At 41.4% G+C, this 13,135-nt stretch overlaps 1 protein-coding gene across 14 annotated transcripts in view; it reads right to left on the bottom strand.

Annotated features, from left to right (window-relative positions):
• The window catches only part of CSNK1G3 (casein kinase 1 gamma 3), a 109,393-nt gene extending 103,623 nt beyond the window's left edge, over nucleotides 1–5,770 (bottom strand). For 13 of the 14 annotated variants that reach the window (XM_084881822.1, XM_084881832.1, XM_084881830.1 and 10 more), the window contains exon 1: nucleotides 5,360–5,770. The gene's annotated coding sequence lies outside the window, so the exon portion shown is untranslated. The remainder of the gene's footprint in view (nucleotides 1–5,359) is intronic. The other variant, XM_084881828.1, reaches the window with a different exon arrangement.
• Nucleotides 5,771–13,135: the final 7,365 nt, after the last annotated feature.

Here is a 13,135-nt window from a genome sequence, read left to right as displayed (position 1 = left end):
ACTGTTAATTTTAGCTACGCACCCGTTTTCAAAGTGCCCACTGGTTCTCATACACACACCTTTTTTGCCTTTACAGTTCACTGACTGTCTCATTAAACTATGTAATTACAACATCAGGTACATTAACAATTTGTTGGGTATAATCACAAATAATTCTTGGTAAGTATACAAAAACTGGTTGGAGTAAAAATTCAAGAACAAACTAGAGTCTACTGCCATTCAGTGATGTAGCAAGAGTATCAAGCAGTAAATGAAAAGTACCACTTATTCTTTTGAGTGAGTTAAGCAGAAGAGTTAAAAGAGATTCGTCTATAAAAAGCTGCTCCTAAAAGTCTTTGCTTATTCTATCTACCAATCAACCCTGTAACAACTCATATATATCAGCAACTTCTAGATCTGCTTCTAAGATTTATACAGTGCCCGACATCGCAACTGGGTACTTTATATGAATTTTCTCAATCTCTTTTTAAGGAAATTTTATTGATTTTTAGAGAGAGAAAGGAGAGGGAGCAAAAAACACCAATAATGAGAGCTAAACATCTATCCGCTGTCTCCTGCATGGCCCCTACTGGAAATTGAGTCCACAAAAGGGCATGTGACCAGACTGGGAATCTACTGACAACCTTTTGCTGCACTGGACAATGCCCAACCAACTGAGCCACACTGGCCAGGGCAAATTTTCTCAATCTTGAGGAAGAACATAATCACAAAATAACCTCTCCCTTTATTTAATTTTAAAATTTGGTTGGGAGTTTTTTTGTGTGTGCGTATGTATTGATTTAAAATATATATATATATATATATATATATATATATATATATATATTATTGATTTCAGAGAGGAAGAGAGAGGAAGAGATAGAAACATCAATGAGAGAGAATCATTAATCAGCTGCCTAATCAGGGCATACACCCTGTCTGGGAACCCAACTGTGACCTCCTGGTTCATAGGTAGCTCAACCACAGAGCCACGTTGGCTGGGCTGATTTGTTTTTGAAATAGCTACACAACCACACAGAACAGTATCCTCATAACTAAAGAAAGTAATTCAACACAAATCAGCTAAATAAGTATAATAATTTTGAATACAGCTAAAATCTAATATTACTTCACTAATGAAAAAAGCAATAGAAGTTTAAGAAAACGATTATCATGATTTTACCTAATAACAATAAATGCTATAAAAAAAAAAATGTGGATGTGATTTAGCCAGATGTGGACATAACTTAGCTAGAGATTTTCATTAAATTAAAACAACTGATATAACATTCAAAAGAAAATCACCAAACTGTGTAGAGTCATATCTATCAAATACATAAACACTTCAAGTTCACAGTTAAGAATTCTTTCTGATAATAAAGATGATGAGCATGGAATGGCATGAGAAAATATAACCAATGACTTTCTATAGTTTAAGAACAAATCATACATGTCTTCTGAAGGTCCCACAATAGGAGGAAACACATTTATAGTTTCTAAATCTTAGAGTTGAGAAAGGAGCTTGAGAAAACATGGCTAAACAGCAGCCTCCCCTGTGTCTCTAAAACTTATCTGTCCCCTATATCTCTCATTCCATTTTTTCTGAGTAGTTCAGAAACTCGCCAAAGTCACTAAATATGAATGGGTAATACACACTTGATTTCTACACATTAAAAATCCCAAGTATAATTCCATACTGAAGATCGACACAAAAGTGATACTCTGAAGTAGCTTAAGTTACTAAAACCATACTGTCTGCTCCTACAGAATCTCTAGTTAGAGAACTTCAGATACCTCCAAACTTCTATTTCCAAAGAAATTACATCTTGATGAATCAACACCCAGAAACATATTAGTAACGCCAATCAATGCCACTAGGTGTTTACTGCTTGAGAAAAGAAAAATAAAGAAAAAATAAATAAAGAAATAAAGGGAAGGAAGGAGGGAAGATTAGAAAAAACACAAACAAAAACAGATCACTTCGTGGTTTCAGACTTTGAAGCCAGAAATATTTTTTAATTTAAATATGTACTGTGCTACTTTGAAGATATAAAACAGATTGCTTAAACTCTAGAAGATTCTTTCCTACAGTCAAAGTGAGGGTTTATGCCACTTAACTCATAGTGCTGTCTGAAGAGTAGTATTTACTGTATGGTCCCTATACAAAGTAGGCACTTAATTTGTAACAGGTAGTTATTGGGAGATTCAAAATAACACAATTTCAGTTATAATGCAATTCCTTTTTGAAGATTAAAAGGAAAATAGCAACAACAAAAAAATCAAATAATCTTCCCTGTAACATGATTCAACATGAACTTAAACACTGATATTGAGAGAGTGATATTTTTCTAAACACTCCTATGACAATAACTTAAATAATTTTAGGGTCATCTGGTATTTAAGATGACTAAAAACCTTATACATATTTATCTGGAACTATGGAAGTTTCTCATTTTATCATCTCCATATTAAGTCAATTCCCTTTGAATGTAGACTCCTTACATCTTACTTTTTAACCATGGTAAATCTCACCTTCAAACACGTAACAATAATATAACTATCCAATGAACTGTATTTTAACATTATACTTATATGTTATACTTAACATTTCAGCATGCCTTCTATTTCGTTTGATACATCCTTTTGGCAAGCCCTTTGAAACTAAACAACTACCTGTTCCATTCTGAAAAAAATATGAACCAATAACTACCAGAATAATGGCCCAGTCCCAGCATGGAGGGGATTACAGAGGGGACCACAGAGAAGTAAATGGACTGCTGCTGTCCATTTATACTTGAGTCACATTTTCAGTCTGGATTTATTTCATGTAAAACCAATTAAAATATTACCAGACACACCCGTATTCAAATGCAAGTAAAGAAATATGGTAAGCCATGTATGAACTGTTTTAGGTTTTATACTTTTCTATTTTCCTCCATTAGCATAAATGATAAGCTGACTATTCTATTTCCTTCATTTTACTATCCTTATTTACCTTACCTACTTCCTATCAGCATAGACTCTATACACTTGGACCTTCATACCTCAAAGTGACTCATTTTCAAATACAAGGAAGGCATGTTGGATTTCCCTGGCCTGATCTCCACCTACTTTCATAGCTTCCTCTTCCACAAAAACCTCCTGGCACAGCAGCCTTTTATGTCCAGCTCAACAGGCCCCTTAACATCCAACCCACATGCCTATGCTCAGGTCATCCCCTTTCCCTGGAAAACTGCCCCATACACACACACCCTCTCATTTTGCCCATTAAAGTATTTTAAGGCCCAAATGGAGTGTTACCAGCTGTAAACTCATTCATAATTCCCCAGTCAAAAATTAGTCACCATGTTTCCATGCACCTAATAAAGCCCACAGGAGTTTTGTGTTGCAGTCGTATCTGTGCAAGTCTGTTTCTCCCTTGACGGCAGCTACTGGGTTTCATTCATCTTCATATTCTACCCACTCTTCCATCCTCACCACACAGTAAAACGCCCTTGCACACATTAAAGGTCCACGCTGAACTATACTATCCTTGATTCTAATCCCAGACCTTTATTTGAGGGAATAAGTGATTTTCATGTGTTGAAGATTTTATTAATAGTTAAGACTTGCAAATATAATGATGAAACCATTAATAACTACAGAACGCATTAACTTTTTTAAGTTTGTTATTGCAACAGAGGTCAATGAGCACAATAAACCATCCTTAAAGATAATCATTTTCCAAGAGCTCCCCAAAAGCCTCATACATATCAACACTAAAATTAACTTTTCTGTCCCCCATCTAATAAAAACTACTTACACCTGATACATACCCAGAAATGCAAACTCCCTGAAAACAAAAGTGTCTATACACTCTGCTAAGAATCTATGTCAAAGCCATGTAATTTATTTGATAACATCTTTCTTCCAGTGCCCATAAATACAGTTTTCATCTTTTGTGCAACTATAAAGGCTAATGTATACAATGGGGACAAAGTTTCAGAATAAATTGTAAAATACACTATAAGTACATCTCTCTCCCCCCTTTCTCCAAACAGCTAATAAGAATGCCACAAATCAGATCTAATTTTTTGGTGGAAAATGTTTTCTTAAAACTGGCCACAGATCTTTCTAATTCTAAACCATTCTGATTATAATTGTTGTGATCTTTTTCTCACACAATTTATTTATACAAAAGAAAGGATCCCTCAAAAATATATACATCGCTTTAAAAACTAGATATGTATAGCTTAAAAAGTATTCCAACTTAGACACGGTTCAACTTATTTTACTATCTGTGGGCAAACGTCATTCCTATCACAAGAACTGCAAAAGCAGAAGAAATCAACATGGACTTATGTTCTCAGCTTATAAAAAAAAAAAAAATCGGCTGGTATTACATTTTCCAAGTTGATGTTGTAAAACAATAGGCGAAAAGGGGGCCGCTCGCTGACCAGCCTTCGCACGCACTCACTACACCGGAGTTAAAACATTCGCACGGAGTAGCAACAGTAGCCATCTCCCACACAGACTCTCTCTCTCTCCCACCCCATTCCCTTCTCCTCCTTCCCTGGGAGAACCAGAGCGATCCTAACACCGACCTACCTCCTCCGCCCCCCATCACCACCACCACACACCACAGCCCCACCACCCCACACAGCCCCACCGCCGCCCGCGGAACAGAAATGTGGCGGCGGCCGTGGACCCTGAGAACCGGCGCTTCTGGGTGTCACTTCCCCTGCCTGTGGGATAAACAAACCAGCGCGGACACAGTAACCAGCAGAGCAATGCTGTTACTCCCTCGGTTAAGTTTTCAGCTAAGTCAGAAGCAGCTCTATCCAATTGGTACATCCCTGCCTCCCCTGCTGCCTGCACACACGCGCCCCACCGGGAAGTTAACCCCGAAATGAATGCTGCCTGGCCCCGGACACCTCCTCCCATCAGACCCATCCACGCCCGCCTCCCTCCGGCCCCAAACCCCCGCTCCGAGGCGAATGGTGTGGGCACAACCAAGGAGGCTGGGAACTGCGCTCCCGACCTCTCCACACCACCCTCCCCGGAGGGAGGGAGCCCTGCCTTCGCCCAGCGCGCCCACCTCCCGCCAGACCCCATCGCGCCGCGCCGCTCGGGCAACTTGTGCGGCCGGCCCGGCCCGCCCGCGGCCCCCGCCCGGCGCCCCGCGCCCCCCGCGCCCCGGCCCCGGCCTCCCCCGCGCCCGCCCGCGGCCTCGCCCACCCTCCCCCGAGGCCCCCGCCCCCTCCGCCCCCTCCGCCCCCCACCCCGCTCACCCCGGGACCCCCAGCCCACCCAGCCCCGCCCGGAAAGAAGGGAGCCGCGGCCCCCGCGAGCGAGGCTGCCGCCCAGCCGCACGGCCCGCGCCCACGCGAAGGGGCTTTACCTCGGAGGCGCGGCCGCGAGCAGCGGGGTCGGTCCGGGCGGGCGGCGCCCCCCGCTCCGTCAGTCCCGGCGGCGGCGGCGGCGGGGGCACATCACACCCGCCGGCGGCGGCCGGAGGAGGAGGAAAGCGAGCCGCCACGCAGGGAGGGAGCGAGCGAGCGAGCGAGGTAATGGGGGGGGAAGGACCGAGCAGCCAGGGAGGAGGGGACGCAGCTCGGCTCGGACTGGGTCCCCGCGCTCCTGCCGGTGCCGCCTACCGCCGCCTCCGGCCGGAGAGTCGCCGCCCGGGCCGCTGCTGCTGCTGCTGCTGCTGCTGCTGCCGCCACCGATGCAGCCGGGAATGAATGCACAGCAGCGCCTCGCTTATCCGGAGGTCAAACATCCTTCTGCCTCGGGCATCCGGATCGGAGCCGGACCCGGAAGTGAACACACGGAAAAAAAATTAAAAAAGGAAAGCGTCTCTCTCCTCTCCTCTCTCTCCTCCTGCCGCGGCGGCCCCCACGCCGCCCGCAACAGCGAAAAGAGCCGAGTGGAGCCGAAGATGACACTGGCCCGCTCGGATTGGCCGGCTCGCCGACCGGAAAAAAAGGCAGCGCGCTGATTGGCTGGCAGGGCGTATAAAGACCCAGACCACGCCTTCCTGCCCACTTCCTTACCAGCGAGGTGTGGAGGGGTTAACCTGGGGTAATTGTGTTTCTCCAGTTGAGAGGCTTGGCGAAGTTTGTGGAGAGAATTGGTAGGAAAAAAAAAAAAAAAAAGACACCCATGGTTTAGGAAAGCTGCTAAAAATTCCGTGGTTTGAGTGAGCATAGAGTCTAAGTGCGCCATTGTGCCAATTCAGGGTGCCCAGCACAGCTCTCCACGTGCTAAAGAGTTTTAGGACCTGGTTAGTCCCTTGGGTATGTGACATGTCTGGTAGGTATGCCCACGTTTTTGTAACCCAGTGCTCTACCAGGGATTCAGCTGCTCAGTTTGAGAGTTCAGGTAATCCTCTGAACTATATGATGGGGTAGTTACTTATCTTAGTTTTTCAAACGAACCTCCTGGAGTTCCAAGAGGCCAAACCACTCAAGTCATCAAGTTGTAAAACACTAACTGGGATCCAGGTTTTCTGACTCCACTTTCTAGTCCTTTCTGACCACAAAGGAAAGGCAGATTACATTCTTCCTCTCTCTAATAGCTGGTTAACTGGGATGAAAATGGGTCTCTTTTGAAGACCGCTATGGAAATAGATCCACCATGAAAACATTGTGGAGGACTCTGAAACTTAAACACCAAAGGTTAATCTTGCACAGTGACTTTCAACTGGTGTGCCACAAGAATTTTTAAAACATGCAATACCTGACTATTCAGGGGCACTGATCTCTTTTCCCTTAGATTGTCAAATTAAAAAATGGCAATAGACAACAATAGCTGACTTGTGTGAATAGAAATTATACCTATTTTTTGTCATACCAGCAAAAAATAATATATTGTTGGTATATATATATATATATTTATATATATATGTGTGTGTGTGTGTGTGTGTATATATTTATATAAAATGCCACAGAGTTTTAGTAATTAGTTTATATGTGTCATGAGATTATAGAGGCTGAAAATCACTGATCTAACACTCTGCTTTGATGCAGTGTATCAACAATGTGGCCAATCTGGCTGAGTAAAATACAGGTAGATTTTTCCCAATTAACAATGTAACAACCAACATTTGTATAAACATTATATTATTACATTTGATTCTGACAACAACCCTTTAAAATAATATCTCAGCTATTAGTTTTCTTCTGTTAGGAATGAGAAATGGCCTCAGAGAGGTTAATTGACTTGCCCAAGATGATGTGATAAGTGAAAACCTGTTAAATATAAAATACAAAATTATGAGATTAATACATTTAAAATAACTTTTCAAAACAAAAACAAAGGAAACATTTTCTTCCAAATATTTTGTTTCACCCTAATGGTAAACCTAGCATAGAGACTTACTGGTTGACATAGTGAAGCATTACCAAATGATTTCTTTCTTCCTTAAGGTAAACTTGATGGAAGAAAGATGTAATTAAGAAAAAGTAAATGGTCAAGTAGAAAGAGGAAGAATGCAAAAGGAGACACTGTGATAGCATACAAAGTCTGGGAGCAGAGCAACATATTTTACCACAACCAATAAAATAACTTCTTCCCCAGTCAAGCCTGTAGTCAAGGGGAGGAAGAAAGATTCTGAGAGAAAGCCAGTCAGAATGCAGATATATCAGGTTTGGGGGAAGCTGTCACTTAGCAACCTTTCCTTCACATTGTTACATGACTACAACTAGAAAGGATCAAAACACTGGTTTATACATTTCTAAAAGAATGGTTTTAAGTATTTTGTAGATGGAAAAATTAAAGTACAAAAATCATAAAACTTTTCCAAAAGGCTATTGCACTTTATTATAATAATCTTCAGTAATGTTTAATAAAATCATATCTTAAAGATTCCTTGTCTTAGCTCTGCAGACATAACAAAATACCATTGACTAGCTTAAACAATAGAAGTTTGTTTTCTTACAGTTCTGGAGGCTGGAAATCTGAGATCAGGGTGGAGGCATGGTCTGATTTTGGTGAGACCAATCTTATAGGCTTTCAGATGGCCTTTACTGAATGCATGCAATCTCTCTCTCTTTCTCTTCTTAAAAGGGCACTAATTGCATCATGATGGCCCCACCCTCATGACTTCTTCTAAACCTGATTATATTCCAAAGGCCTCATTTCTAAATACTATCACATTAGGGGTTAGGATACCATTAGAATTTGGGAGGGACACAATATAGTCCATAGCACTCTTCAAAGGAATATGTTCTATGTAGAGAGTATATTATATATATATATAAAAGCCTAATATGCAAATTACCCCCATGGGAGTTCAACCAGGAGACTGATCACTCGTTGTGACATGATGTGCTGACCACCAAGGGGTGGTGCAGAATGAAGGAAGGCCCAAACCAGCAGCTGAGGAGGGAGGCCCTGGCCAGACCTGATCATCAGCCAAGCCTAAGGACCCTACCTGTGCATGAATTTCATGCACTGGGCCTCTAGTCTACAAATAAAAGAACAGGTAAAGGTTAAAGGGGATATCAATAAGGGAAGATAACTGTGGACAACATGTTAAAGCCTCATAGAGGAAAAAAATACATTCTTAAAGTACTTCAATAAAGAAAATGGTCTATAGAGAAAAGTTATAAACCCCAAGAAAAGTATAAAGGTGCCTTATCAAAAAGAGTGGCAATCTCTTGCTAGGCAATTTAATTTTTTGTTGTTGTTTGTTTGTTTGTTTGTTTTCCATTGCAGGCCTGAATTTTGGCAGCTTTTAAGCAAGTTTGGCTATCTAAAGAATGCTATTTTGCGATAAATACAGGAGTTAGCTAACACTGATTTTTTTATAATGGTTTCAACAACAGCTTGAATTCTGGATAACATATAGATCTAAGGTTGAGGCAGTCATAATAATTGTACTCTGTTTCATTTTTCCTCCCTTGGTTTTATTTTGCTCCCCATAGTGATATTTCCCTGATATCTATCTCAGGAGCTCATTGCACAGCTCACGAGGCAGATCTGACTAAGACTAAGTGTCTTATCAACCCCCACTCATAGGAATCACACAGTTCTCTGATTTTATGTGCAGGATGCCAAGGAAGAGCTCTGAATTAGAGTATAGACTTCCAACTGTGCCACTTCCCTGTCTATTAATGTCTTACCATGTTTCCCTGTCTACTGCACTGGCCTTCTCCTTTGGTTTCCTTTTCTTATTGAAACAGCATCTTTTCCCAGAACTCCATCCAATGTGAAAAAAGTTGTAAGTTTGGTTTAGATAATTGTTCCCTTGTCCCAGTTTCTGAATAGTCCTTAGGCAACTGACTAAGCTTACAGAATTACTATGGTCTTCTTCTGGATAGGCCCACATTGGGGGCAAACCTTGTCTAAGCCGTGTCTGAATCTCATATGCCCTTTGGACAATGAACAGAGGACTACCTTGTGTGGGTCTGCATCTGTGTCTAATTAGGTTTCTTAAGTCTTGGTCATGCTTGGTCTTCATCCCTCTCTTCAGCAACCATTACTGCTAAATTACAGACATGTCTTTATCCTCCCACCTGTTCCTATTATGCTATTGATGTCCTATCTGGCTGTACAGGATCGTAAGGTCAGCAGAATACAAGAAGCAGGAGAACGTCTTCGTTAGAACCCTTTCTTCCACTTAGTTCTCATTCTACTTCTATAATTAGGATTATACAACATTTCAGTTTCTTCCTATTTTTCTTCATTGCAAGATTAAAGTAATCTGAATCTCAGTTGGCTCATTTGTAAAATGAGTCAGTAACACCTACTTCATATCAATGTCAGGAAGATTAAATGCAATGATGAATTTTTAATGCACTTACCACTGTGCCTGGCATATAGTAAGAATTAAAATATATTCATTGTTAGCCACCATGTAACTTCTAGAAACTTATATTTCTTAATTCTACATGAATGGTAATCAAAAGTTGGAAATATCAGGCCCCAAGCTGTTCTCCAGCTTTAAAAGTCCAAGACTTACACAGAAGTGGATTTGTGGTCCTGAGGCAAAACTTTGCTCCAGGACTATTTTTTCTTTATTTTAACACATGCATTTGGACATTTATGGAGTACTGGCTGTTTGGCATCTGTTTACCCTTTCTTAATGGCATCCAGATTTCCTTTTGATGGCTTTTCTCCAACTCATTATATCCTGTGACCAGGGGCTCTGCCTTCCTGTAGGTATGAGGTGAGGGAGGTGTACTGGGGGACACATTGCCTAAGCAATGCCAAATGGGTGCTCTCTCCCTACATTTGAATCTTGAGCAGAGGGACATGAGGTCTAAAGACAGTGGAAAGGCACTCCGTCCTAAATGCAGCACCCTGACCACGCAGTTCCTGCCCTAGGACAGTGACTACGATTCTACCTTCCAGCCTTTGAAACATTTGGATTCTGCCCAAACCAGGACTTCCAGCTTCCTGTCAATTCTATGAGGCACCTTCCCATCCCCCCTCCAATTGCCTTTCACTCAATTCTGTTTTGCTTGCGTTACCCATAGTAAGTTTCTATTGTGTGCAACTGAAAAATCCCCACCACTTTCATTCCTGGATTTTGGTTCTGCTCACTGTTGTCTCTCCTTTTGTATCCTTTTGTATGTGGCCTGGCTCTGTGTCCATGGGAACATTTGAAGTCCTGCTTCTCTTCATTGGCTTCACCCTCCTATAATCTCTGACTGTCTCACTGCTGTTACGAGGCTCCCTGGCTTCAGGCTTCTGTTCTCTTAATTGTCAAAGCTGGCCACACCCTGAAAAGCTTTGTATTTCAGTGCAGCTGTCTTCAGTCACCAGGTTGCCCGTCCTACGTCCCCTTCTGGCTGAAGCCCTGCTAGTTGCAGACCTAACCCTTTGGACTGTGACTTAATGCTCTGTTTTCTGCCAGCTTGGGTGAACTGATCTAACGTGAGAAGAAACTTCAACCAAATGCCCATACTCACTGCTTTCTAGAACTGTTACTCTAATAGGTTAGTGTGTGTTTGTCGATTTATATTCGTGATAATAAAAGCCAATGTCATCCTGTATCTCACTTCCTTTCTATATATTATCTGTGTTCTTCTGATCTTGAGTCATGTCAGCAAAGAGAAAGCGACTTGGTCTGTTTACAATGGAGTAGATTCTGTGTTCTAAAGTTACTCTGGCTATTTGAATGCTAAGCGATGGAATAGCCCCCCCCCCCCCCCTTTTTTTTTTTTTCCTGCAAGCTGCTGAACAACTTACTCCTGGTCTTGGAAGATTAAAGAGAATCTAGCTGTGCAGTGTTCGGGGTACGAACAGAAGCTGCAGCCCTCCACTTCCTCCTGCATGCCTTTGAAACAGACATTAACATCTCACTGGAAACCTACCAGTGTTGTTGAACAGGCTACTGAACCCTGACAAAGGCTGCAAAAAAGAAAACAGAAGCTGGCTTTAAAATTTATGTCCAGATATCAGAAAACCCAATTAAATGTGACTGTTACAATAAATGACAGTTATTATTATTAAACTCAATAGGCTTAAACATTGTCCAAAGAAATAAAAATAATAATTATCTAGCAGATATGAGGATGATGATTGATAAATTGATTGATAAATATAGGGGAAGAATTATTTTTATACTGTACACAAAAAATGAGTTTTTAAAAGTGACTTTAAAATATAATAATTTGACTGCATATTCCTCACAGGAAAATTTTATCGACAAAACAACTGCAATTTTTTTTTTACTTTTTAATAATTATATTGTTAGTGGTAGTGCTGAGGTTGTTTTTCTGAGATCTGGGATAAAGCAAAGTGAGTAATTATGGCATACTCTAATTCTGTCATCCCTGATGTTGATATAGATGACACAAATGGCCATCTAAATAGCCTATAATCCTAAATTTGAAATATTATCATTCACTCACAGGTATTGTATATAGGTATTTCTATAGGGCCCAGAAACAAGCCCAACTCAGTTGCAATGAGCACCTTCAGCCCCCACACTTGACAAGTAACAGAGCCTTTAGAAGAAAGACAAGCAGAAAATGGCACATTAGTTTGCTATTGCTGCTGTAACAAATTACTATAAATTTAGTGTTTAATACAACACAAATTTATTATCTTACAGGTCTGGAGGTCAGAAGTTCAAAATGGTTCTCACTGAGCAAAAACCTCAGTGATGGCAGGGCTGTGCATCTCTGGAGGCTGCAGGGCAGGTTCATTTCCTTGTGTTTTCCATGTTCCAGAGGCTTCCTGCATTCCCTGTCTGGTGGCCCCTCTCCGCCTTCAAGGCCAGCATCACATCACACTAATTGCTGCTCCTGGCCTCACATGCCCTCTGACCCTCACCCTCCTGCCTTCCTCTTTCACATGTAAGAGTCCTGTAATTGCACTGAGTCCCCGGTGATAATCCAGGATAATCTCCCCTCTCAAAAATTTTAATGTATCTTTATGCAAAGTCGCTTGTGCTACGTAAAATAATATAATCATAGGATCTGAGGATTAGGGTTTGGACATCTGGGGGTGGGGGCAGGAGGGCATTATTATGCCTAACACAAGCACCTAGTCAAACAGAAGGGTTTGAGGCTTTTTAAAGGTGGTAGAGCCTAATCTCAGTGGGTAAAATAAGGACCCAACACTTAGAAATGTCATTCAGAGAGTAATTTCATCAGTGCTGCTTACAAGCCTTATATAATACCGTGTTTCCCCGAAAATAAGACATCCCCTGAAAATAAGACCTAGCGCATGGAAAAATAAGACATCCCCTGAAAATAAGACCTAGCGCATCTTTGGGAGAAAAAATTAATATAAGACACTGTCTTATTTTCGGGGAAACAGGGTAGTAAATGGGATAGAGTGCAACTAACAACTACTGAGTGTCAGGCACGTTCTAGAAAACATTTTTTTTTTTTTTAATATTATAGGTAGGTTTTGTTTTCCTTTTCATGGATGAGGAAAATTACACTCGGAGGGAGTTGAAGCAAAGTGTGCAGGTCACTCGCTAGTAAATAGCAGAGCTAGGATTTAAATACAGAAATGTCTGGCTCCAAAATCCAGGTATTATGCTGCTTTTCATGATGCAGTCAGAGCAGTAAGTAGGAGATCGGGTACAGACAATAAGACTGCAGGATTACATACAACTACAATCCCACTCCTCCAAATTGAACCTGTTGAGGCAAAAGAGGAAAAAATGAGACAAGAGCGGGAGGAAGAAAGGGGGAAAGAGGGATCTTAAATT

Source organism: Pipistrellus hanaki (genome assembly GCF_964339955.1).
Source record: "Pipistrellus hanaki genome assembly, chromosome: 4".
In the NCBI taxonomy this organism is placed as follows: Eukaryota; Metazoa; Chordata; class Mammalia; order Chiroptera; family Vespertilionidae; genus Pipistrellus; species Pipistrellus hanaki.
This window is presented reverse-complemented; position numbering and strand designations above follow the sequence as displayed.